This window comes from Trachemys scripta, chromosome 2 (genome assembly GCF_013100865.1).
Source record: "Trachemys scripta elegans isolate TJP31775 chromosome 2, CAS_Tse_1.0, whole genome shotgun sequence".
Lineage (NCBI taxonomy): Eukaryota > Metazoa > Chordata > Testudines > Emydidae > Trachemys > Trachemys scripta.
The window spans coordinates 265476630-265503513 of record NC_048299.1 but is presented as its reverse complement, the minus strand read 5'-3'; the positions used below and the strand labels follow the sequence as shown (position 1 = coordinate 265503513).

Genomic DNA, 26884 nt, shown 5'->3' with positions numbered 1-26884 from the left:
AATTATATCCCAAAACAAAAAAAGTTTGGGATTATTTTTTGTGGGTGTGTTTTTGATTTTTAGATTTTCAGTCTTTTGACAAATCCCCCAAAATTCAAAGAATTTGGATGAAAATAGGAAGGGAAACTGTTTTTGTTAATTTTTGTTAGAAAAAAGGCCATCTTCCAACTATTTGTAACAATATGTCTTGCAGTTTCAACACTGAAAATGATAGAATTTGGGGACTTGATGATTTAACTAAATGTTAGTAATTTTTTTTTTATTTTTGTCAAATAAACCTTCAATGATAATTAATTAGGAGAGTTGTGTTTTCTGTTTCAGATACTGAGCTAAATCATCTTGAACTTCACTGAATTAGAAACATCTACTTAATTTTTAGAGCATTTTGTTGTTTAGAGCATTTTAGTCATTTTTAGAGCATTTTGTTGAAAATTTTGAATTATTTTCACCAGCTTTAGCACTTAAGCATATTAAGATCTAGGGAAAAAACCAAGTATAAAGCCCAGCTGATCTGTGCATGTTATGGAGAGTATGTGTTTCTTTCAAACTTAGTGGCAAGGATTTTCACATCTGTATTCAATGAAACTTTTGGCTCTTTTGTGTCTGTGATAGTGGATGGCTTGTAGCAGTGTGGTCTTCAAGGAGGCTTACCCTGTTTTCAGCTACAGTAATTCAGCTGGCAACAGTTTCAAGCTTTTGTTCTGCTCTCTTTTCATTATGCAGACGTTTTCCTTATGATTTATTTTTATCAGTTTTATCATTCAGCTAACATTCCACCCTTTCCTCTCTATCTGATTAGGCCCGTTCCTAAACATTTCAATCAAAACTCTTTTCCAGATTGATTATTGCATTTTCAACTGAAGAAAATTGTGCTTTCCACACAAAAAAAAAATCCAATTTTTAATCAGAAAAGCAATCCTCCTGCCTGTGTTTGCAATTTTTCAGCTGCAAATATTACGACTTTGGGTGTCTTGATGAAAGGTCAAAATTTTCTATGGAAAATTTTCAATGAAAACTATTTTTTTCGCTCTTGTTGAAATTTTCCAAACAGTTCTAGGCCTGACTACTTGCCGTAAGATGAAGGTAGCTACGATCCCATTTGCAGTTAGGGAACAATGAAATTGGCTCAAGTCGGATGGCTTCTTTTATTTTGTCCTTTTTTATTATTATTTTGTCTTTGCTCATCATGAGTGAATTGTGTCCCACAGAAGAACATTTGTCTATCTCTGACAGAGTTATAGCAGACATTAGTAGCTGCAAATTATAGGCCCTCTCCTGTCCCCCAATTCCCTTCTTACTAGAGAAGGGTGAAAGTTTTCAAATAAAAATGTTTTAGTTGAGAATGGCATTTTTTCAAAATCAGAATTTTTTTGTTAAAATGTTTTTTTCAACAAGATCTTATTAACTTCTCATCCTTCCTCCCATGCTCCCAATGAGACAGTAAAAAGCTAGTTTTACAGTCACTTTCTCATCTGTATCTCCCATGATCAGCTCTGTATACAGATTCAATTCTTGCTTCTATGCTTGTGCAAGGTTTTTGTCAGGAAATCCAGCATTCTTGGTGGTCTGAGTCCCTCCATGCTGCCTGCTTGCTCAGTTTCTAGGTACTGTTTTGTTTGCTTGTTAATCACACTCTTCCTTGCTGTGGGTCTCATTAGACCAGTGGTTCTCAATCAGGGGTACAGGTACCCCTGGGGGTACATCAACTCATTTAGATATTTGCGTAGTTATACAACAGGGTACATAAAAAGCACTAGCGAAGTCAGTAGCAACTAAAATTTTTATGCAGACAATGATTTGTTAATACTGCTGTCTACACTATACACTGAAATGTAAGTACAAAATTTATTTAATAAGTATATGGTTAAAAATGAGAAAGTAAGCAATTTTTCAGTAATAGTATGCCGTGACTTTTGTATTTTTATGTCTGCTTGTGTAAGCAAGTATTTTAAAAAAGGAGAAACTTGGGGTACGCAAGACAAATCAGACTCCTGAAAGGGGTACAGTAGTCTGGAAAGGTTAACCACCATTGCACTAGACTGATTGCTGCCACCATATTTTGCATACCATGTGCTGGGTAATGTCATATGAAGACAGCATGTTTCTAAAACGAAACTCTCACTGTATTAAGTGATCTATGTACAGACATACTGTAACTGCAGCAAGCGTTCTATCTATCTAAGTTGTCATGGGATAATAGGGAAAATCCTTTCATGGATTGAGAACTGGTTAAAAGACAGGAAACAAAGGGTAGGAATAAACGGTAAATTTTCAGAATGAAGAGGGGTAACTAGTGGTGTTCCCCAAGGGTAAGTTCTAGGACCAATCCTATTCAACTTATTCATAAATGATCTGGAGAAAGGGGTAAAAAGTGAGGTGGCAAAGTTTGCAGATGATACTAACCTGCTCAAGATAGTTAAGACCAAAGCAGACTGTGAAGAACTTCAAAAAGATCTCACAAAACTAAGTGATTGGACAACAAAATGGCAAATGAAATTTAATGTGGATAAATGTAAAGTAATGCACATTGGGAAAAATAACCCCAACTATACATACAATATGATGGGGGCTAATTTAGCTACAACTAATCAGGAAAAAGATCTTGGAGTTATCGTGGATAGTTCTCTGAAGGCGTCCACTCAATGTGCAGCGGCAGTCAAAAAAGATTCTTCAGCTTGGAAAAGAGGAGACTAAGGGGGGATATGATAGAGGTATATAAAATCATGAGTGATGTGGAGAAAGCGAATAAGGAAAAGTTATTTACTTGTTCCCATAATATAAGAACTAGGGGCCACCAAATGAAATTAATGGGCAGCAGGTTTAAAACAAATAAAAGGCAGTTCTTCTTCACATAGCGCACAACTTGTGGAACTTCTTGCCTGAGGAGGTTGTGAAGGCTAGGACTATAACAGGGTTTAAAAGATAACCTCCATGAATTTATCCAGTTAAGTCCATTATTGGCTATTAGCCAGGATGGTTAAGGAATGGTGTTCCTAGCCTCTGTTTGTCAGAGGGTGGTGATGGACGGCAGGAGAGAGATCACTTGATCATTACCTGTTAGATGCACTCCCTCTGGGGCACCTGGCATTGGCCACTTTTGGTAGACAGGATACTGGGCTGGATGGACCTTTGGTCTGACCCAGTAGGGCCGTTCTTATGTGTACACAGACTGACTTCCTGGTACCTCCTCCAAAGTCTTCCCTCCAGGAGCCAGTAAAAAAGTTGGAGAGGAAGCCACCTCAATCATATCACTGCGTGTCTCTTATTTGGTGCCTATATACTACAACAATGGCCACCCTAAAAATACCTGAAGCAAACATACAGATATTATACCTGGGACTTCCCATAAAGGATACTTCTGCTACTGCAGAATGTGGGTATCTACCCTCTGTGCCAGGTTGACGAGTGAGTGCATATTACTCCTATGTCCAAAGCCTTTCACTGGCTGAGTGACATTCAAGATGCTACTTATCCTGTACAAAGCCCTCAAGAGAGTCCAGATACCTCAGGGATAGCCTCTTGCTTTCCAGTATGCCATATGCCCTGTACAGATTCAAGGGAGATGGGGGCAAGGCATTCTTAGCAGTAGATCCTGGCCTTTAGAATTTATTAACACCAGAAAGTCACCTAAACTTGCACCTGGCCTCTTTCAGAAAACATAGTATGGTTTCAATCCTGCAAATACACATGTGCTTAACTTAATGCATGTGAATATTCCCACTGACTTCAATGGGACTACTCATGTTTGAAAATGAAGTTACACATAAGCATTTGCAGGTCCAGGGGACAATTATGCACCTACTTTTGCACAAAGTTCTAATGGGTCTTTAAAAGCTACAACTGCTCAGGGTCCTAATTAAGATTTTATCCAATAAAGTTAAAAAGCTATAGGAAACAACAAAAACCCCATAAGAAAATTATACAACATGCTGTTTTCAGGCTACATAGGAAAGTAACCCAAAAGAGACAGAGCAAGGTCTTTATTTAGGCAAAACTCCCCTGGTTTATCCTGGCTAAGAGCTGCAGAGTTTGGCTTTCAAGTAATTGACAAAGTATAGTAAAGGTATTTTAAAAAAATTATCCCTTGTTCCTTTAAGAGTTCTCTCATGTTTTTAAACTGTCCTTCCTCCATTCTGCTTCAGTCAACAGAATAATAAAATCATCAAATGGTACCTGTAAGGTAACACATAGAAGGCTGTATAAATCTGATGTTACAGCAAAAGAAAGAAAAAACTAAAAACACAGATGGAAATAAAGCAAATAGAGGACTACTAGGTGAACATGGTTAGCAGCATGCAGATATTCAGACAGGTTTATCCTGCTGCTTCAGACTAAGGCTGCCATATAATTTACTTTTCAAATGAGGAATACTAACCTAACAAAAACTGCACAATTTAAGTAAAATGTCACCATGTAGAGATCAAAAGCAAGAGGGGAAAAAATATCCTCCACAATAGGCTAAAAAGGAGTCTCAACAGAGCTCTGCTTGCTCAGACAAACACATAATGAGGAACCCTTTAGACTTTTGAACCCAACTAGACAGATTATGTTACAAGGAATGTCAGATTTCAGTTTTAGCAGTCGTCAGGGTAAGGGTTAACTGGAGACGCAGCATGTTAACTATATCTGTGGAGATTATGGAATGTTTATCCAGTGATCAGATTTCCTGTTAAGTGTTTGGATTTCCTGAAATCCTTGCTATCGACCCAAGTGCTGTCCACTGAACAGACTTTGTGGGGGGGTTTCTTTGTGCTCACATGGTAGGCTTTCCTTCCTGCTCTCTTCCCAGTTGTAGTGCCTGTGTGTCCTCACCGCTCAGGACATTTATGGATGGAAATCAAAACTTTTAGTCTCCAGAAGTCTGTGGACCACTGTATATTGGATTTTTTTGTTTTTTAACTGGAAATAACGACTGAAGAAACATGGTTTCTTTCAGCGGCCCATGGGAGAGGATGTTTTAGCCTAAAATGGAATAATGGCCTTAGGTTTCAGGAACAAATCTGGAATGGGAATTCAAACTGCACAAGTTCTGGTAAGTTGCAGCATGCTAAATTTAGGTGTGGTTAGTACTGTACAGAACTTAGACAAAGACAAGGTGGGACTGTGTGTCCATTGAATCTGACTGCTAATCACTTTACAACAAACAGATCCGTGAAACTGAGGAGATAGGACTTTTTGGGAGTGGGTGTGGGGTATACTGGTGAAGTCCATTTTTTAATTCCCTGTAAATGCATGCTATTTACCTGAACCAAATATATAGGGCTTGATTCTGCAAATCCTTGCTCTTCCAAGTAATCCTTACTCACGAGTAGCCTGATTAACTTTAAGAATTGCACATGTAAGCAAGGGCTTTCAGGATTGCGCCCATATATAAGTTACTTGGTAAACCACAATGTTTTGGTCTTAGAAAGGAGTGAGTGAATCAGAGGTTTTTGTTGAAATAGGAATTTTATGGCTGTATTTTTAATTGTATTCCTCATAGGTCTTTTGCATGTTGAATCTAAACTTGGTTTTAAATTTTTAAAAGAATCAGTGAGACACTTTTTTCCTATTGCCTTTTCAAATGAATTTGTAATAGAAGCAAAAATGTAGTTAGTGCAGCTGTATTGCTAGAGGCCAAAAAGGGGCTTCTTTTTGTCTGTAGCAAAATTGCTGTAAGATACCTTATAGCAAATGAATTGTGCAACTAAAATAAAATGTAAGACGTGGCTTATGATTTAACTAGGGTGCATGGCAGTGATAGTAGTCTTGTATTTTTAATTAAACCCTGATCACAAATTCAGCGGGTCTGATGGACTCACAGTCAATGAGTCAGCATTTGAAAGGAAACACTTAAGGCCCAATCTTGTAGTCCTTGTTCAGGCAAATCTCTTCTAGAAATCCAGTGCAAGTTCTGCCCGAACGAAAAGGGCAAATCAGACTCATAGGCACTGAACTATTGAAATTCATTTTACACTGTCCTTAAATAAGTGCTCCAGTTACACTCAACACTTCTGAGTTATTTGAATTAATTCAAAAATCTTTTAGTGGGGGTGGGGGATTAGATGGCCTCAAGTTGCTTCGATATTAGGGAGCATCTGTGCTAGAGGGAATTATGTGTAATAAGTTTACTTGAGATATTTACACCTCAGCATTGTTTTCACACTGGAATACTGAAATCTCCCTGAATTTTAATGTATGTTATTGCAGGTTTAGGGCAGTCAAGCCATGTTAAAACTAAAACTCTCTAGGTATTTTAGTGGGAAAATACTTTTCCATTTACAAACTGAAAGAAAGCGCTCGCCAACTTCTGCATTTTAATCTTACTGTGTGGAGTCCTTGGGGATTCTAAACACATTTGTTTTTATTTTGGTGCTTCCCCTTCCTGTGCAAAATCTTAGTCCTGATCCGGCAGTTCTTATACAAAGCACTGATGTCAATAGGAGGCTTTTGTGAGTGAGATTGTCAGGATTAAGCACTTCTCTTTCCATCAGTCTTGTAAGAATGCCATTTTGATTGTTTACTTGTGATGCTGAAGAGAAAGTAGCCAGTGTTTTACACAGGGAGAGTTGAGATTCTCTTCCAAAGTTGTGTACTTTGAACATATACACCTATCTCATAGAGCTGGAAGAGATCCTGAAAGCCCCCTGTCTTCAATAGCAGGACCAAGTACTTATTTTGCCCCAGATCCCTAAGTGGCCCCCTCAAGGATTGAACTCACTACCCTGTGTTTAGCAGGCCAATGCTCAGACTACTGAGCTATCCTTCCCCCCAACTTAAGTCTTCCCAGACACCCATACTCATGTGAGTAGCTCCGTGGAGCCAACAGAGGCATGAGTAGGGACTTCTCACCTGAGTAATGGTGTGCAGGACTAGACCTTTGGTGTTCTGCTGTGCATTAAAGGCTGTACACTACTTTGGTTGTCTATATACATGACTGGAAATAAAGCAGAATAGAGGGGGATATCCTCATCTCCAGGCTATGATGTTCTGTCTGCAAAACTCCTAGCAATACCAAAGGGCTAAATGCCCAAGTCCAGGTGTCACTAATGATAGGTGATCTTCAGAAAATTCAGAGAATGAGTTGAGATAAGCACTGAAAAGAAACATGGGGACTTTTCCAAGCCCAATTAAATCTCTTGGGTTTGAAAATCAGGTTGGCAGTGTCATAAGAGCAGGATTTTCTGTAGAAATGCCAGTGTTTCTGGTTTTGGTTAAGCTGCAAATGCTGAGAGTATAGCCTTTCTAGTGATATTTTGGTATTTCCTCGTCTGTCCACACCCAGAAAGAGGAAATGCAGATGCACAACCTTTATTTCTTTGTGTATGTGTTTTCTTTTCCTTGTGTGAACTTTCTTTTTTTATTTCAAACCTCACAACGTTTTAAAGTTCAGTTTGGTCAGCGCTCTATTTATTTAGCTGCACCAAGCCATGTCCCCTTAACTAAAAGTGATTATTATATTAGGGTTTTTTTTTTTTTTAATGTGGTCGCCTTGGTCCAGCTTCCAGTGGCCATTTGCTGACATAACAATAAGCACCATGGTAACTCGCCCTCTGAAATTTTCTCAGTGACAATCAGCAGAGAAGCGGATTAAGGATTTTGCCGCCCCTAGGCCCTGAAATAATTGCCGCCCCTGGCCCCATATGAACTTGTTTTAGTTTTTTTACAAATTCGTTTGAACTAAAATGAATCTAAATAACATTAAAATAATTGAACATTTACACGTTTTATTATAAATTAAATTACAAATACAGCGGACCCTCGCTTGAACGCGCGTCTGTCTAGCGCGAGACCGCGCATGGATCCAAAACCATGTTCAAGTGGGGGGTCCGGTGCAGTTTAGGATTCTCGCGAGTATGTTTACTAAATGGCGTCGCGCCGTCATTGGTGGTTTCAATACGCGCTATGATTGGTAGAATCGCGTCGTCACTGATGCCGCGATTACAAAAATGCTGCTATTATAAATTTGCTGCCCCTGCAAATTTGCTGCCCTAGGCCTTGTCGGCCTAAGCGATAATACGCCGCTGGCTGAATGGGCATCAAGAGCAAATCACCCTGTTATCCTTGGAGATATTTCCTTCAGGTCTTTTTAGTCTATTCCTAATGACCACCAATAAGCTCTACAGTTACAGACCCCATTGTACAATCTCCTTTCTGCATATATGAGGCGCTCCTCAACTCATGCACTCATTCTGTGCCTCCCATTCACCGTTGTGCCTGCCAAGCCGCCTGCTTTGCTTCTTGTTGTTGTTGGCAAGAGTGAATAAACAGTTTTGACAGGCACAGCGTACTGGAGAGTCAACTTAATACATACAATGATGTTTCTCTGCCCAGACGATCAATGGGCCAGAGTAACTAAACTATTTCGACTAAATCATTTCTCACATTAAAAGCTTCTAACTCTTCCTGTCCCCTTTGTTTTATGGGAAAAGAATAGGATGTGATTTTTGTATCTCTTCTGGCCTGTGGAGCATTTTTAATCTTCAGTCATTTTTCTACCATTTCTCAAACCCTTTCTCAAAACCCTTTTTAAATGGCCACCCAAACTTCAGGTGAAATTCCCACACTTGTGGGCATTTCAGGCACACAAGCGGGGCAACTGTCCACATGCATTTGTACATGCTACCGTGGGATCTGCCTGGACAAATAAGGCAGCTGATTTTGCAAAACTGTCTCCCTGTACGATTGGGTTCATTGCACAAATATCTGTTCCATGGCTTTGCAACCCACAACAAAAAAGAAAGGGATTTTTTATTTGATGGAATATTTCCGTCACGCAACGAGAATCGGCCCAGATTTAAAGTAGGCCCAGTGGAGCTCAGGAGAGAGTTCCAAATACACCAGTGTGCTTGTTCTCTCGCCCTCTGATTCAAAGTCCCCTTTTTGGCTTTACGAAGCTGAGGTACCTCAGATACACGGGAGGGAAGGACACAATATGTAGTCTTAAAACAATGGGTCAGTATAAAAGGAATGGAATTAGCACTCAGATTGGAATAAAGCAAAGCTTTTGATACGGTCTCCCACAGTATTCTTGCCACCAAGTTAAAGAAGTATGGGCTGGATGAATGGACTGTAAGGTGGATAGAAAGCTGGCTAGATCGTCGGGCTCAACGGGTAGTGATCAATGGCTCCATGTCTAGTTGGCAGCCGGTTTCAAGTGGAGTGCCCCAAGGGTCGGTCCTGGGGCCGGTTTTGTTTAATATCTTTATTAATGATCTGGAGGATGGTGTGGACTGCACTCTCAGCAAGTTTGCAGATGACACTAAACTAGGAGGCGTGGTAGATACACTAGAGGGTAGGGATCGGATACAGAGGGACCTAGACAAATTAGAGGATTGGGCAGAAAAAAACCTGATGAGGTTCAACAAGGACAAGTGCAGAGTCCTGCACTTAGGACGGAAGAATCCCATGCACTGCTACAGACTAGGGACCGAATGGCTAGGTAGCAGTTCTGCTGAAAAGGACCTAGGGGTCATAGTGGACGAGAAGCTGGATATGAGTCAACAGTGTGCTCTTGTTGCCAAGAAGGCTAACGGCATTTTGGGCTGTATAAGTAGGGGCATTGCCAGCAGATCAAGGAACGTGATCGTTCCCCTTTATTCGACATTGGTGAGGCCTCATCTGGAATACTGTGTTCAGTTTTGGGCCCCACACTACAAGAAGGATGTGGAAAAATTGGAAAGAGTCCAGCGGAGGGCAACAAAAATGATTAGGGGTCTGGAGCACATGACTTATGAGGAGAGGCTGAGAGAACTGGGATTGTTTAGTCTCCAGAAGAGAAGAATGAGGGGGGATTTGATAGCAGCCTTCAACTACCTGAAGGGGGGTTCCAAAGAGGATGGAGCTCGGCTGTTCTCAGTGGTGGCAGATGACAGAACAAGGAGCAATGGTCTCAAGTTGCAGTGGGGGAGGTCCAGGTTGGATATCAGGAAAAACTATTTCACTAGGAGGGTGGTGAAACACTGGAATGCGTTACCTAGGGAGGTGGTGGAGTCTCCTTCCTTGGAGGTTTTTAAGGCCCGGCTTGACAAAGCCCTGGCTGGGATGATTTAGCTGGGAATTGGTCCTGCTTTGAGCAGGGGGTTGGACTAGATGACCTCTTGAGGTCCCTTCCAACTCTGATATTCTATGATTCTATGATTCTATGAAATTCAGTCTTGGTATTCTGCCCACTAACCAAGCTCCCTCTACTTGAGCATGGCTTGTTTCTGGCCCCAGCAGGGCTCGTGTCCCAGTGCCTATTCTCTCTCTCTAGAGAGAGTGACTCTTCTGCTATATTTTCTTATATCTTGGCTGGAGTTACAAAAAAAATCTACCACTGTGAGTTAGCAGAAATTACTCTGCATCTTTATGCAGGGTTCTAGCACCCAGAAACGGGACGAGTTCCTAGAAGAATGCTGTATCCCTATGCAGGTTCAGAGACCCTGCCACTGTATTCGAGGGAGACTGGATGACCCAGACAGCACAGGATTGGTAATAAGAGCTAGAACCTTTCAGCTGTGTCATAGGTCACCAGCACAAAACTCTCCTAGTTTGATTGGGTCTGATCTTATGAAGTGCCACCTCCAACTCCTACAGCACTCGAGGATACTTCCCGGCCTCACAGAACTGGGCATACGGGACCTGCTCCAATGCCCATGGCAGTCAGTAGAAAGACCGCCATTGATTTCAGTGGGCTTTGGATCATGGCCATAGTGGCCAAAATTTGTCACCATTTAATGGCTGTTTACCAGCTATCGTCAAGGTGGCATTGGTCTCTTGGAATCAGTGGGTGTTTTCAGCATAGTTTTTGGCAAGTAGATGTCCACATCACACACAAAATCCCACAACACCATAACTGTCTCTCGTGTTGGCATGCTCATCAGGGGGACCAAATATTGAAGGGAGACAAAGAATGAACTGTCATTCACCCTGATAGGTGGCCTGTGTTTAAGTCAGAGTAGAAGCAGGTCAGATCAATGTCAAGAAGCAGATGCATGCTCACAGTTTGTGTACTGTGGATAAGGAAAGGGTGCAGATCCTGGGTTGCTTTTAACTGGGATAGTGGATGGAGATTTGCCAATTTACACCAGCTGAGGATCTGGCCCAGCATGTTAATATTTAGAGCTGTTGAACAAAGCAACTTTCACCAGCATTAAATTTGAACAAACTGTCAATGACAACGATCAGTGTTTACTGCTTCTCAGTGGCTGCTAGTTATTTCTAAAAGTCAAGAGGAATCTACTGATTTGCTTTGCTTTCTAATACATCTCACTGAAAACAAACTAAGGAAACCTCCTCCCCCCACTCACCAAACTGGTCTACAGGTATTTGTGAAGTGGGGGGTGCTTAGTGGTTAACCACTTAACAATTTGAAGCATGTGGCTAACTCAAAAAAGCCTGTCTCTAAACATTTGCAGCCTTTAATTATATTAACAGGAAAGGAGTGTTTGTTGGTTCTGCTAGCTGCACTGTAATACTGTGCCAGGAAGCTGTACACATCCCATGACAAAGCTCCTGATAAAATGCACTCATTTTGTCCTTTGGAACTTATCTTCCGTCTGCCTACTAGGGCAAGGCCCAGCTGCTCTCCTATGTCAAAGCTATATTGTGTTTCTGCTTGGCATGTGACAGTGAAACACGCAACAGGAAATAAAATAGGGAGAGAAGAAAGAGGGGTGTTTGTCATAAGAAGGACAGCAGCTTCATAAAGGGAATAAGAGGCAGAATAACAAACTGAAATTGAGGAATATTTGTTACAAAGCTTAGTAAAGGTGAGGTTGTGGAATAGTCTCTCTAGTGGGCGCCACATAGGCTGAGGCATTTAGAACAGTGGTTCTCAAAGCTGGTCCGCCGCTTGTTCAGGGAAAGCCCCTGGTGGGCCGGGCCAGTTTGTTTACCTGCTGCGTCCGCAGGTTTGGCCGATCGCGGCTCCCACTGGCCGCAGTTCACTGCTCCAGGCCAATGGATGTGCTGGCTGCCCTTCCCGCAGCCCCCATTGGCCTGGAGCAGTGAACCGCGGCCAGTGGGAGCCGTGATCAGCCAAACCTGCAAACTCGGCAGGTAAACAAACCGGCCTGGCCTGCCTGGGGCTTTCCTTGAACAACCGACAGACTTTGAGAACCACTGCCTTAAACCACTAAAACTTAAGATTGCAAAATTTTTCTGTGTTGAGAGATTCATGAGAAATCTTACAACCAATGACTGCTGCTACTCCCCTGCAACAGGAGTTTTGTTTGTATTCAATTTTCATTTATTTCTAATGCAGACACACATGCTATAGGCAGGACTTCCTATCCTTTGCTCTGAGTCTAGGTGCTATTTGACAGGCACATTTTTTAAGAAGTCAGCTAAACAGACTGGCTACTCTAGTTACCTCCCTTTGCCCAACAAGGAACCTAAATCATAACCCAGCAGCTAAAAATGTGTTTCCAACCTGTATGTTCTCCCACCAAAGTCCTCCCAACATCTCTCAGTTCAGGAAGCAAATGTACCTTGAAGCATGCCATGAAGGTTGACCAACTAGCACTGTTTTGGACCAAGGGAAAGTGAGGCCCTGCCAGCTCCTCCCTCTCTGTTATATAATCTCCAGCTCTGGCACCACTGCTGAACACAATGGTGGCTGTGCGACATGGGAAGAGAGGTGGTCTTCCAGCTCAGTTGGTCCTAGACCACATGTGTTTCTTAATATCCATTCTCCAGTCTGAGGAGAAGAAAATTATACTATGGCCTAGTGCTTGAACCACAAGAAAGAGATTTGGGATTCCCAGTGTAACCTTGTTCTGCCACTGTGAAGTTGAGCAAGCCTCTACAGTTCCAACTATAAAATGGGAGTAATACAATTTACCAGCTTGCAGAAGTGGTACTTCAATAATGTTTTCTCCCCATCTGGTTTTCAACCAAACAATCAGCTCCCTACTCTTCTCCCATCACAATCCATAAAGTTAATGGTCTTCCCCTCAGTCTGTCAGTTCTTCCACACCCACTCCTAGCCCAGTATCCCTCAATCCACCCTCCTCTCCCTCCCCAACAACACATGAAGGCAGGCAGGTTGTCCTGCAACCTCTGGCTGTGTATTTGCAGAATAATGTTCTTTAATGGTGGGGAATGGTTATCGAGGTGGATGGATCTTCTCTAACTGCTGGAAGTTGCTGTTAGCTCGTGTGGGGGATCAGGTCTTCTGTAACTGGTGTGAGAGCGCTGGTCTTCTCTAGGTAGTCTGAGGAAACATGTTTCCACTCAGTGATAGTGGGGAATTTGGAGGAAAGCAGAGCTCCAGTCAATCAGCTCCATCTCAGTTCTGGTTCTTCAGACTCCAGATGGGGCTGGGCACACAAACATCAGAGCAGCAGCAGCTTGGCCCTGCCTCCTGTCTTTCTCCTTGTGCATTGCTGGAGCAGCCAGCAGGGAAGGAGGTGTATGTGTGAAATAGGTGGTGCATCCTCCATGTGCTCCTAGATGCCAGTGGAACATACAGGAGAGTAGTTCTTTTGCACATGCTAGCACGGCTGTGCCAGTTGTGAGTGCACCCACTGTGCAGTACCTGGCTGAACCAGCCGGTTTAGTCCCTGCCTCAGAAAGGGCTGAATGTTTTAACCTGCTGAACCAGCAGTCCTTAGCATTTTGGACTACACCATAACACTGAGTGCATGTTGTCATAAATGGAGCATCTGTGATGTGACTAACTGCTGCTTCTCCCCTGCACTCAAACCCTTGTTAGATCCCTAACAACCCAAAGCACTTAATATATTTCATCACTATGTAAATCTCTCATAAAACACCACCAGCTCCTCAGCTGGTGTAAATGATCTGGCCCATCCATCTTATCAGGTGCATGTCTTTGTTGCACTTCCTTTAATAATTAAATGTGTCAGCAGGTGCTTTTTTATCTCTGTTCATACCAGTAACAATCATAGCCAAGTACGCAGCGAAGCTTATCAGACTCAGATCTTAGCACAACTCAGTATTTATACATTCATATAAAAAGGTATCTACACTTAATGACTGAGTCATTTGTCAAGACATTTTACCATTCCTACAATATATTGTGTGTTTATATTGAATGTACAGATTTTAAATAGTGTGACAGACCCAGACCAGTGGGGTACAGGAGTCTGGTAGAGGGCAAATATACTGGTCACTGGATGAGTAGTTTTCTGTTCCCTGAGTGACCAGAGCAGGGGCTGCACTAGAGTAATCAGGAACCTGCTAGAACCAGTTAAGGCAGGCAGGCTAATTAGGACACCTGGAGCCAATTAAGAAGAAGCTGCTAGAATCAATTAAAGCAGGCTAATCAGGGCACCTGGGTTTTAACAGGAGCTCACTTCAGTTTGTGGTGGAAGTGTGAGGAGCTGGAAACAAGAGGTGCAAGGAGCTGAGTGGGAGTGCTGCTGGAGGACTGAGGAGCACAAGTGTTATCAGACACCAGGAGGAAGGTCCTGTGGTGAGAATAAGGAAGGTGTTTGGAGGAGGCCATGGGGAAGTAGGCCAGGGAGTTGTAGCTGTCGTGCAACTGTTACAGGAGGCACTATAGACAGCTGCAGTCCACAGGGCCCTGGGCTGGAGGCTGGAGTAGAGGATGGGCCTGGGTTCCCCCCAAACCTTCCAATTGACCTAGACTGTGCCTTCTTCCAGAGGGTGAATCAATCCACATGGTGAATCTCTGAGGAAAGAAAATCTGCCAATAAGTGCAGGACCCACCAAGATAGAGGAGGAACTTTGTCACAATAGGTACAGACACTCATGCCTAAATTCTGATCTCTTTTACAGTAGAATTGCTTTGACTTCACTAGAGTTATTCCAGAATTACACAAAGGTAAATGAGATCTTCATCGGAACTCTTGTCCTCAAAAATATATATGAGATGAACATGATCATTGTTTTGTATGTTTAAGAGTGTATAATTGAGACGGGATGGACAGAAGCAATCCATCCAGCTTTTGGTAAGGACACGGTTTAAATCTGGTTCTGGCAGAAGAGAAGATCTACAGCTGTTATCTGCACTCACTGCCTAGAAAGACAAATATATCTGAGCTCAGCTGAAACCAATTTCCTTACTGGACTGGACCAATTTCCTTATGGAGAATACTGGACTTGAAAGGCCTGATCATTGGTTCCTCCATTCCTGCACTTGGAGCAGGAGCAGGGTTGCAAAGATGATTGTAAATCATCTTTGTGCCCTTAATATACTGGAGCCCTGCAGGACCCTACCTGGCATCAAAAGTGAGTTAGAGTACCCTAAAACATCTAACTTATGTTTTTCTTCCCAGGGTCCTCTATGTCCCATGGGAAATATAAAATAGCCATAGGGCTGTGCACTCTGGCTGAGCCCCTGACAGTCCTCTGATCTGTCCCTGATGTCGTGCTTGGGAGGAAAAGATATCATGGTTGGTGTAGAGCATTTATGTCAGTTTTACACTGGCTCCCTGCACAGAGGGTATTTTCCAGGAGCAATTCTCCCCACTTTAGGGACCCTTAACACTGCCAGAGTAGCCTAAAGTATATATGATAATTAGGCCCTAAGTGCATAGGCTGTTGGAAACTGATATCTCAATGAATTTGTGAGATGGCCACCATCTTGGTGCAGGGACCTCTACAGTGGAAAGCATTAATCTCTACAGTTTGACTTAAATAATCAGGCTCTGTAGCAAACCCATATCCGCTGTGGATCATATGGGGAAAATACATACCCAGCAGTGGGTCACATGCCCTTCTTCTGTCCAGAGGATGTAAGTCAAGGCTCTCAACAGCTCATATCCCAGATGAGCTCTCATTTATGTGACTGGCACCATGTTGGCTGACACCAGGAATTGAACTGGGGCCTTTCTGAGCAGAAATCATGAATCTTTACCACTTAAGCAAGAAAGCCAGGCTCATAAGCTAAGAGCTGCAACAGATTCTCATCCTTTGTAGATCAAGCACAAAGCACAATACATATCATACACTGAGCAGTCAGTTACCCTTGGATTAGAACTAGGATCACCCTGATAGCAAGGAAACAGGGAGTTTTAGTCAATAGGTTTTTGTGCTACTTGTATGTTGAGTTTATAGTTTGAGTCTGTAGGGACACTTTCCTTTTCCTTGGGGGGAAGGAGGATATTATTTGTATGCAGGGCCAGCACAACCCATTAGGTGACCTAGGCGGTCGCCTAGGGTGCTACAATTTGGGGTGCGGCGACCGCGGTGGTATTTAGCCATCGGGACCTTCCGCCGCCTCTGTGGGGGGGGCGGCATTTCGGGGCGGGACCTTCCGCCACCTAGGGCGGCAGAAAAGCTGGTGGTGCTCCTGTTTGTATGTCACGTGGTATTTTACAGGTTGGGAGAAAAACATCCAAAAGGAACTTTAAAACCATAGAAATTTGTCATAATGAGTATTCTGATGACCATGAATGTGGATCTGGCCAATCTGTAGTAGTAATGCTTCACTTTGCGTATCCGTATCAAGGGTGCCATTCTTGCTAGAGCCAGGCATCATGGCTAGACGTTAAACCAACCATTTTTAAAACTTTGGTGCCTAAAGCTAGGTACCTAAATAAGTAACTTCCAGGGGAGCTCCAGGTACTTAGCACCTTTGAAAGTCAGGCTGTTTAGCTGGGTGCTTATATGTGGGTAGAAGAACCTAGCTTAAGCTACCCAAGACTGAAAACTTGTCTGTTTCTCCACATAAGTCTGTTAATGTATCTCAGTCCTAACATACAACACTTCTGCTTTTGAAATTCTGGGCCTCTCCTGAGTGAGAATTGCCAACTAAGCCAAACTGTGGTGTATATACAAGTCAGATAGTGACTTGGAAGAAACTTCCAAACTCAGATGAGTTTGTGAATTTCCGCAGAAAAGGAATCCAGATCCTCAGAAACAACAACTTGGTGCTTTAGCTACATAGCGCTACATAGCTGCCTCTATTGCATATTCATTCACTAGGTTCTGTAGAAGAAGAATGCTGGAGATAAATAACAAAAAAATGTAATTGGCTTATTCAGCTCTTCTGTATACAAACTGCAGTGAGCTTTGCACTAACCCCTGCAGATATAACCGAGGGGAGGAAGAAGGACTGAAGTGGCCAGACACCATCTCTGTGAATTCTGGCAAGCCAGGCCTTCCTTGAAAATGTGACACCTTCGTTACTGAACTATGTTAATTCTGAGAACAGAAAATCTGTTTTGTCCTTTCCCATCCATGTCAGAATGAACATGAAAATTTCTTTCCAAAAAGGAAATACTCTGATGTTGGAATGCATGGAGTAGATTAGTTTCATTTAAGTACTAGAGGATGCACATGTGGGCTTTTAACCGCTTAAAGCACTCCCAGGTGGTTGTGCAATACCATATTTCCACTGAGTAAGAAAGATAGGAAGTCTGGCAAGAGACCACCCTTGATTAACCAGGAGATCTTCAATGATCTAAAACTCAAAAAAGAGTTCTACAAAAAGTGGAAACTAGGTCAAATTACAAAGGATGAATATAAACAAATACTAAAAGTATGTAGGGACAAAATTAGAAAGGCCAAGGCACAAAGCGAGATTAAACTAGCTAGAGACATAAAGGGTAACAAGAAAACATTCTACAAATACAATAGAAGCAAGAGGAAGACAAGGCCAGGGTAGGCCCATTTCTTAATTGGGGGTGGGAGGAGGGACAATAACAGAAAATGTGGAAATGGCAGAAGTGCTAAATGACTTTTTTGTATCAGTTTTCACCTAAATGATTAGTAGTGATTGGACGTCAAACATGGTGAATGCCAGTGAAAATGCGGTAGGCTCAGAGGCTAAAGTAGGGAAAGAACAAGTTAAAAATTACTCAGACAAGTTAGATGTCTTAAAGTCGCCAGGGCCTGATGAAATACATCGTAGAATAATCAAGGAGCTGATTAAGGAAATATCTGAGCCATTAGTGATTATCTTTAAAAAGTCATTAAAAATGGCAATTATTACAGAAGACTGGAAAAGGGCAAATATAGTGCCAACCTATAAAAAGGGAAATAAGAATAACCTGGGGAATTACAGACCAGTCAGCTTACTTTCAGTACCCAGGAAAGATAATAGAGCAAATAATTAAGCAATTGATTTGCAGACATGTAGAAGATAATAAGGTGATAAGTAACAGTCAGCATGGATTTGTCAAGAACAAATAATGTGAAAGCAACCTAATAGCTTTCTTTGACAGGATAACAAGCCTGGTGGATTGGGGAGAAGCAGTAGATGTGGTATATCGTGACTTTAGTAAGGCTTCTGATATGGTCTTGCATGACGTTCTCATAAACAAACTAGGGAAATATAACCTAGATGGAGCTATAAGGTGGGTGCATAACTGGATGAAAAACCATTTCCAGAGAGTAGTTTGGTTCACAGTCAAACTGGAAGTGCATATCAAGTGGGGTCCTACAGGGATCAGTTCTAGGTCTGGTTCTGTTCAATATCTTCATCAATGATTTATATCGGGGTGGTAAACTTGAGCCTGAGAAGGAGCCAGAATTTATCAATGTACATTGCCAAAGAGTCACAGTAATATGTCAGTAGCCCCCCATTAGTTCCCCCACCCAGCGCCTCCCACCCACCAGCAGCCCTGTTGATCAGCACCTCCCCCACCCTCCCCTCCCGATCAGCTGTTTTGTGGTGTGCAGGAGGCTCTGGGGATGAGCGAGGGCATGGCAGGCTCAGGGGAGGGAGCAGGAAGGGGTGGAGTGGGGGCAGGGCCTGTGGCAGAGCCAAGGGTTGAGTAGTGAACACCCCCCCCGGCACATTGGAAAGTTGGCGCCTGTAGCTCCAGCCCCGGAGTTGGTGCCTATACAAGAAGCCGCATATTAACTGCTGAAGAGCCGCATGTGGCTCCTGAGCCACAGGTTGGCCACCCCGATTTAGATAATGGCATAGAGAGTAGACTTATAAAGTTTGCAGATGATACCAAGCTAGGAGGGATGTGCTTTGGAGGATAGTATTAAAATGATCGGGAGAAATTTTCTGAAGTAAATAGGATGAAATTCAATAAGGACAAATGCAAAGTACTCCACTTAGGAAGGAACAATCAGTTGCACACATACAAAATGGGAAATGACTGCCTAGGAAGGAGTACTGTGGAAAGAGATCTGGGTGTCATAGTGAATAACAAGCTAAATATGAGTCAATAGTGTAACACTGTTGCAAGAAAAGCAAATATAATTCTGCAATATATTAGCAGAAGTGTTGTAAGCAAGACATGAGAAGTAATTCTTCTGCTCTATTTCATGCTCAACTGGAGTATTGTGTCCAGTTCTGGGCTCTACATTTCAGGAAAGATGTAGACAAATTGAAGTCAGTCCAGAGAAGAGCAACAAAAATGATCAAAGGTCTAGAAAACATGACCTATGAGGGAAGATTGAAAAAATGGGATTTGTTTAGTCTAGAGAAGAGAAGACTGAGAAGGGACATGAATGGATCACTTAATGACTGTTCATTCCCTCTGGGGCACCTGGTATTGGCCACTGTTGGAAGACAGAATACTGGGCTACATGGACATTTGGTTTGACCCAGTATGGCTGGTCTTAGGTTCTTATAACAGTTTTCAAGTATATAAAAGATTGGTACAAGGAGGAGAAAGGAAAAATTGTTCTCTTTAACCTGTGAGGAAGGACAAAAAGCAATGGGCTTAAATTGCAGCAAGGGCGGTTTAGGTTCAATATTAGGAAAAACTTCTTAACTTTCAGGGTAGTTAAGAACTGGAATAAATTGCCTAAGGAGGTTGTGGAATCTCCATCATTGGGGATTTTTAAGAACAGGTTAGACAAACACATGTTAGGGATGGTTTAGATAATACTTAGTCCTGCCATGAATGCAGGGGATTGGACTAGAGAACTTATCTAGGTCTCTTCCTGTCCTAAGATTCTATGATTCTATGTATGTCAGTTATTGTGTGACCTTTGCAGTGAACAATAGATTTTAAAAAACCTCTTGTTTAGGCTGCTAATAGTCTCTCTTCTTGGAAGTTGCGTATGTTTGCAGTATCACAATGCCCTACCTAGCCACTCTTTTAATGAGGAGTGATGGTGAGACAGGAGAAGAGTTCCAGGAGGAATAACATTCTGACTTCTGTTCACATCTGTACCGTTCTTGTATAGTGTTCCCAGTGCAGGAGACTGGGAGAAAGACAGGATAACCTATTCTTGAAAGAAGCATGAGCAAAGATGTGCAGTAAGGCAATATTTATAATTAAATATAAATCAAAATTTGGCTGGAGATGAATAACTGGCAATGGTGTTACTGAGTTAAAGTGGATCAGCTATGTCCTGTGAAAATCTGAGTTGAGTTTAAAAAGCACTGGGGTTTTGTTTTTTGAGCACATAGGAAGGTTTAGTTTGATGGTCTTACACTGATAATAATTCTCTTCGTTTGAAGAGCTGGCCTTTGGGAAGATGATACGGCCACAACATATCATTGAACAAGAGCTCAGAAGAGTTTTTATAAAAGGATTTGCCGTCCATATGATTAATGACTACATCCCCAGTTACCCTGATGAGTTAAAACCATTTTCTTAAGGGATATGAACCCTCATGCTTCAGAGCATAAACCAATTCTTAACTGATAGGATTAGGAAAAAACTTCCCATATGGATAGATTATTCCAGAATTATCCATTTGGGAGGTATTTAAACCTTCCTGTAAAGCATGGATTAGCCACCATTGGAAACAGGTTTGTGGACTAAATGGACCAATGGGACACTTAGAATGTAAAGGAGAATCTAAGCATTCCACTTTTAAAAAATGAAATTTAGCCTTTTTATTACAAAGATAGCTTTGAAACTGTAAACCAATGACTAGCTCTGTAAAAATCAATGGCAAGTTTTAACAAAGCGTTCTCCTAGGGATTATTCTCTCCTACAGTTGTGCATGGCTAGATTTTTGGGGTAGGGTGAAAGCTCATGGTCACAGGTCCCTTGACTCTTTGGGGGAGAGTTCATTTTGTTCAGTTTCCGAATCTAGCAGAGGAAGGAGGGCAGTGCCACACAAGCTACCGTTACAAATGCTGAAAACTCTTTTACTAAGCGGGTCTAAAAGACATCTCAACAACATGAGAGAGAGAGAGAGAGAGAGAGAGTGTGGCCTGGTGGATGAGGCACAACATTGAGTCCAACGTACTTCTACAGTCCAATACAGGTTCTGACACTTACTGCTTCTTTGATATTTGGTAAAGTCACTTAACCTTTATTGCCTTAGTTTCTCCATCTGCAAAATGGACTTAATAATAATTTTCTAGTTGAAAGGGAGCTGAGAAACATGTTACTAAAATTAAAGATTGAAAATTGCTGTGGTGCTAAACATTTCCTGGAGTACAAAACAAATCCTCCAATCACTGGGGGCTTGGGCATCCCCAGTTCTTTGACTGTTGGTCCCTGTGTGTACACATGGGCATCACGTGCCTGAGTCCAAAAATTCTTCAGATTCTTCTGTTGACCTGTACATGTGCAGTAGCTCTCCTTGCGCTCCTGACTGAGGGTATAAGAGGCAGTGCAGGTCGATGCTCTCCAGTTCCTTCTTACCACACCATGGCCTAAGTCAGATTAGTGTCCTCCTTCACTCCATTGCATAACCTGCAAAGAAACAAAATACCTGTAAATAGTTATATAGCTTATCTTGCTAGTTAGCATGGAGTAATTTCTTTCGCCTGGTTGGGGAACCCCTTCCTGGGTCCAGGACTATGCCCAGAATCCCAGGATTGAAGAATGCATCTTGTGCCTTCACTCCTTCTCCATCTGTGACTAACATCGATGGTGCCTGTACTGTCTGGGTGAGGCAAATATCTCTGCAAAGTGCAATATCTGTTGCTCCTTCCCACCCAGAACTTGAGAAGCCCGGGAGCTTCACCTATGAAAGTACTTGCTGGAGAAGGCCCCTCTCCAATCTGGGCCAGGGAGACTCCCCTGTACATCAGCCTCAACTGACCAGCAGTGCCCCTCCAGTGCCTTGGAGCGGAGCTTTCAGCATCTAAGTCCAAGGAGTCTTCTTCTAGAGGGCACTCTCATGGGCACAAGGATAGATCCCCTTTGAGGACTATCCATAACAAGTGTACTTTCTCCCTGAGCCTGTCCAGGTCAGCTGAGATGTCCCATACGGAACCCAAGGAACCAGCTCCACTGAAGACCGCTAGATTGGAGGGTAAGGTGCGTAAAAAGAAAGATCTGTCAGTTCTATCAGTCCCCTTGATACTGAAGCACAAGGACAGATGTTAGCTGGTTCTGTCTGAGTACTGGTCTGGACCCATTGTTGGTACTGCCTTATTCATCTAAAGATCATCCAGCTGCTGCAGATACACCGGACTTGACTGCTGGAACCTTTCAGAAACCAAGCCGTATGGAGGTGTACATAACACTGTGGATAAAGGAGGAATCTATCCTTCAGTCTTCACTTCTTTCCAGTCCTGCCCTCCTAAGGAATCTCCTTACTCTGGATGTATGAGGACGAAGAGCCAGAGCCTCAGGTACTAATGGTTCCAACGGGTGCCTCTTCATCATTCCTGGACAATGCGGTCACTCCTTCGCCTTCTCTAGTGGATGACCACTGGCAGAACCAGGAGCTGTTACATACAGTTGCCAATGACCTAGAGATCCCATTAGAGGAGGTCCAGGACCTGTCACTTCTGCTCCTGGACATCTTGCAACCTCAGGGACCAAGTAAGGTGGCCCTTCTGATCAATGGGGCCAAACTAGAACTAGGCAGAGCAATATGGCATGCTCCAGAATCCTGTGCCCCAGCACAGAAAACAGCCAAAGAAGCTGAATTTTTACTTTTCCCATCCTGCCCCCAATGCATAGGTGGTACAGGCAGCTACAAAAAGAGCTCATTCATACTATCAAAGGGCCACCCTGACAGATAAAAGTTCTGAGACTGGACCTCCTGAAAAGAAAAGTCGTCTTCTCCGGGGCCCTGCAATTTTGTGCCACTAATTACCAAGCTTTGTGAGTGAAATACAATGTTAATAACCATTCCAGGCTTACAGACTTCAGAGATAAGCCTCCCATGGAGGACAGGGCCCAATTTCAGTCTCTTTTAGATGAGGGGAAGCTAGTGGCAAAAGTAGCCCTCCAGCTGCAGTGGATGCTGCAGACACAGGTTTCAGAACTTTGTTTCCTAGGGATGTCCAAAACACCATCCAGGACTCCCCTTTGAGTCCAGCTTCTTTAATGAGAAAATGGGTGTACCCCTGCATTCACTAAAGGACTCAAGATCAGCTCTGCATTCCCTGGGGATTTTATACTGCAGAGCTCAAGAGGAAACACCAGAGATGGCAGGGCCACTTTCTCATGCACTTTATTACCAGTTCCCAGCTGAACCTCCATGCAAATGTCAGAATTCAAGGCCTTGCTTCTTGGCCTCCTCTACTGCCACAGCCTCCTTCTCTCTCTCTCTCTCTCTCTCTCTCAACTGCTGGCAAGAGTCATTTTAGACACATCGGTCAAGACCTGTGTACCTGGTGCTACCCACCTCTTACCCTATCTCCTTTGTCTTACACTCTTCACCCACGACTGGAACAAATTCACTACAGACAGTTGGGCTCTGGAGATTATCCATCAGGGATACTCCATAGAGTTTCTCTCCTTCCTGCCTCACACACTCCCTTTCTGGTCCCCCTCTGGGGAGCACTCTTACAAGGGATTCTTCAATGGGACGTGGAATCTTTTTTTACACAGAGGAGAAATAGTGCGTCCCATCTCATTACCATGGGAGGGGGTTCTACTCCCTGTATAACCTAATTCCCAAAAAGGACAAAGAATGCAGACCCATCCTGGATCTTCAACAACTGAATAGCTTTATTTGAAAGCTGAAATTCTGGATGATGTTAGCATCAATAAAACTGGTGTCAATGCCCTCCCTTTAGGAAGCGATATGGTTTGCGGCTCTTGACGTGTAGTGTGTGTATTTCCACATGGACATTCACCCATTATACAGGAAGTTCCTGAGTTTTATGATTGGCCAGGAACACTTCCAATTTTGGGTTCTCCTCTTTGGGCTTGCTACAGCATCCAGAGTATTTATGAAGGTTTTCTCTGTGGTACCAGCCCAGATGAGGTGCCAAAGCTATATGGTGTTTCCATACCTAGACAATTAGCTCCTCATCAGCCAGTCTCCTCAGGAGGTCAGGTCAGTGACAAGGTTTCTCATACAACTTTTAGAAGCCCTAGACATTTGCATAAATGAAGAAAAGTCTGTTTTGTTTCCCACAAGGACAAACTTTATAGGGGTGATGTTGGACTCGGTTTCTGCAAAAGCATTCCTTCCCTCAGACAGGTCTCATACAACAAGCAACCTGATTTCATGCATTACTCACAGACCACAAACTACAGTGTCTTTCATTGTTAGGTCACATGGCCACATGCACCTATGTGACACCATTTGCCAGACTGCACTTGTTGCAGTGTCTGCAAGCTTGGCTCCACTTGATCTACTAACTGAACAAGGACCCTTGAACTCCAAAGTGATTGTTCCCATCAGAATTATCACTTCCACCAGTGCTTAAACCTACACCTCAATGGGACCTTAAACCATCCTGATCCTCATGCACAGGTCTGCCCTTCAAACCCATGGCGACATGTGCCACGACCCACCTGCCCATGAAGGTGGCATTTTGAGTGGCTATCACTTTGGCCAGAAGGGTCAGCGAGCTTGGAGCCATGTTGGCGCATCCTCCTTATACACTGTTTCACAAAGAAAAGGTTTCTCTCTGACTACCCTCCAAATTTCTCTGCAAGTTTGACTGATATGGAACTCAGGCACAAATGATGCATTTACTTGTTTCTTTCCCCAAAACCCCATGGTCCCTCTGAAGACAAGAGACTCCACTCCCTCAATGTCTGGCATGCTCTGGGGTTCTACCTGGAAAGAACCAAACTTATTAGAAAATCACCAAGAATTTTTATCACCATAGCAGAGAGATCGCATGGGCCACCCATATCCTCCCAGAGGATTTCTAAGTAGGTTTTGGGATGCATCTCAGAGTGCTACAAGATAGTAAAACTTCCCATCCCCCTCTTGGTGTGTCACAGATCACTCCATGTGAGCACAAGATTTCTCCATGGTATCCCTGTCTGACATCTTGCTGCAGAGTGGCCACCTGGAGTCCTAGCCACACATCTGCAACACTCTAAACTCTAGTTCACACCTCAGCTGCAGATGCAGCAGTGGGATTTGCAGAATTGCAAGTATCTTTGCTACCAGCTTCCTCACACCCGCTTCCAGTCTGAACACTGCTTGCCAATTGTCCATGCGTGGAATACACCTAAGGAACAGCACTTGAAGTAGTGGAGGTTACTTACTGTAATAGTCAGGTAAAATAGCAGTCATTGAGTGTACATCCCTTATCCAGGTCCGTGCCAACAGTATGCCCACCAGTTCAGCTATCAAAATGGCACAAAATTGAGTAGTCTCAGATCTCTTAATTACAAATTCAAAGATACAAAAGGCCTTTACCACTCTACCTGTGTTATTTCTAGAGCTGTCAATATAGATTTGGCAACTCTGACCCCATTTACCGTGTATAAACTCATAAATCTTAGTAGTCATATTTTATGGTCCTGCTCTTCTTTGTTTTGTAGTATAATTCCAAATCCACAATTGGAGGGATAACCATCCAGCTATAGTTTGATTTCCCATGACTAACAATTTTAATTTCTTCCAGACCTCCATCTTCACCCAAGTCTTTTACCCAGCTTTTGACCCTGTTAGTATGTGGGAGTTTGTGGCACCCAGTTACTTCTTGTCTACTTAATTCCCATCAGTGTATTTATTTAGTACTCTTATCTTCAGCATTTCCATTAGATTTAACCTTTTGGGCTATGGTTAACCATTGCATCCTTACATTTATAAGCATTTTCTCCAAATGCTACCTGCAGCACACATAGCAGAGTCGTCATACTCGGACCACCTGGGATTCAAAGAGCTTGAGCTTGGATCGGTTCTAATCTTTTTCAGTGTTGATTTAGAAGCTCAATTCAAGGTTTAGTATCCGTCATCTATAACTGGACTTATTAATGCCCTATACAGCATCAGCATGTTTGTATCTGTGCCCTACTTGTTCCCAGTAATACTTTTAAGCAGATTCATCCTATGTTTACATTTAGTCTTGATATTCTCTAGATGACCCTTCTAAGTTAGTGTGCCATCGAATGTAACTCTTAAGAATGTAAAACTTTTAATTACCCATATCTTTTCTGTATAGATATAGGTTCAATTTTTCCCCAATCTTCCTTTTTGTGAAGATCATTGCCTTGTTCTAGGACAGGGGTCGGCAACCTTTCAGAAGTGGTGTGCTGAGTCTTCATTTATTCACTCTAATTTAAGGTTTTGCGTGCCAGTAATAGGTTTTAATGTTTTTAAAAGGTCTCTTTCTATAAATCTATAATACAGGGGTAGGCAACCTATGGCACGTGTGCTGAAGGTGGCACGCGAACGGATTTTCAGTGGCACTCATACTGCTCAAGTCCTGGCCACCAGTCCAGGGGGCTCTGCATTTTAATTTAATTTTTAAATGAAGCTTTTTAAACATTTTAAAAACCTTATTGACTTTAGATACAATAGTTTAGTTCTATATTATAGACTTATAGAAAGACCTTCTAAAAATGTTAAAATGTATGACTGGCACGTGAAACCTTAAATTAGAGTAAATAAATGAAGATTCGGCACACCACTTCTGAGAGGTTGCAGACCCCTGCTCTAGATTATCACTTATTCAATTGGTACTTAGTTACTCAGCACACTTACTTTTAACGAGTCTCCGGTTTGCTTTTCTAAGGCTCTAGGTAGGAATTCCTTCAGTGTTTTCAATGTTACCTTGGCCTTGATACGTAATTAGCATAGGGAAGTGATCACTTCCCATTCCATCTTCTTTATAGGTTTCCCAGCTGCATTTACTTGCTATATTGCTTGTTGCAATTCCCAGATCTAAACATGAAAAGGTTCCATCCAC

General features: G+C 42.6%; 1 protein-coding gene across 3 annotated transcripts in view; it reads left to right on the top strand.

Moving 5' to 3' along the window:
- Positions 1 to 4649: 4649 nt before the first annotated feature.
- The window catches only part of ASAP1 (ArfGAP with SH3 domain, ankyrin repeat and PH domain 1), a 293429-nt gene continuing 271194 nt past the window's right edge, over positions 4650 to 26884 (top strand). The window contains exon 1 of one of the 3 annotated variants that reach the window (XM_034763623.1): positions 4650 to 5032. The gene's annotated coding sequence lies outside the window, so the exon portion shown is untranslated. The remainder of the gene's footprint in view (positions 5033 to 26884) is intronic. The other 2 variants (XM_034763624.1, XM_034763625.1) reach the window with 2 other exon arrangements.